The sequence below is a fragment of the Eptatretus burgeri genome, chromosome 16, assembly GCF_056783735.1.
Source record: "Eptatretus burgeri isolate ZD-2024b chromosome 16, Ebu_testis_v1, whole genome shotgun sequence".
NCBI classification, from domain to species: domain Eukaryota; kingdom Metazoa; phylum Chordata; class Myxini; order Myxiniformes; family Myxinidae; genus Eptatretus; species Eptatretus burgeri.
Window position 1 is genome coordinate 25,356,978 of NC_140976.1, and position 1,142 is coordinate 25,358,119.

The window sequence follows — 1,142 nt, forward strand, 5'->3', positions numbered from 1 at the left end:
ACGCGCACATGCACACGCACACACACACGCGCACACACACACGCACACAAACGGTTCTCTTGTCATATAGGTTATGACTCATTCATTCTCATTCTCAGATCTACCCACAATTTTTACCCTTGCCGGAGGAGAGGGTATTGCATTTGGGTCCGTTTGTTTGTTTGTTTGTTTGTTTGTTTGTTACTTGCAAAATCCAATATTTTTCAAGTATATTGGTCAGTCGATTTTGTTATTCTGGCTGTTTGTTTTGTTATCTTGCCAAAACGAAGTTTTGCAAGATATGTTAGTCAGCTTGTATGTTTTTTTTTTTTTGTTTTGTTTTTTTTGTCTGTAATCACGTATAAAAAAATTCTGCAGAGCACAGTTATCATTGGAAATTTTTGTAACTTCGCATATCAGAGGCCTATAGAGGTCCCTTTCAGTGCACAAAATTTTGAAGGTCAAGGTCAAAGGTCAAGGCCACTTTGGCGCAAATCAGGGGAGTCGACGAAACCCTTATTTTTTTAGTAATTTTGATCGGATCGTCTTAAAACTTCATGGGAATATAGTTCATGGTCTGGCGCTCAGCTGATTAATTTTTGGTGGCGATTGGCCTTGACCTTCTTATGTTTTTTTTTTGTTTGTTTTGTTTTTTTTTTTGGTCTGTAATCACGTATAAATCACTCTGCAGAGCACAGTTGTCATTGGAAATTTTTGTAACTTCGCATTTCAGAGGCCTTTTGGAGGTCCCTTTCAGCGCATAAAATTTTGAAGGTCAAGGTCAAAGGTCAAGGTCACTTTGTCGCAAATCAGGGGAGTCGACGAAACCCTTATTTTTTGAGTAATTTTGATCGGATCGTCTTCAAACTTCATGGGAATATAGTTCACCAAGGCGCTCAGCTGATTAATTTTTGGTGGTGATTGGCCTTGACTTTCATGGTTAGCGCCTCAGGTCAGACATATTTGACCCCAAGGTCAAATTTTCAAGTTTTAGGAACCATATCGTGTAGTACCTCAAATTGAACACCTCGATGAGTGCTTTCTAGATATGTTAAGCTTGAGACATTATGAGGTCATTTGGTGACGTTATGAGGCAAAAGCATATTTTTCATGGTTACTCTGTAGAACGATTCTCATCGGAATCTCTCGTAGGCAGATATTCC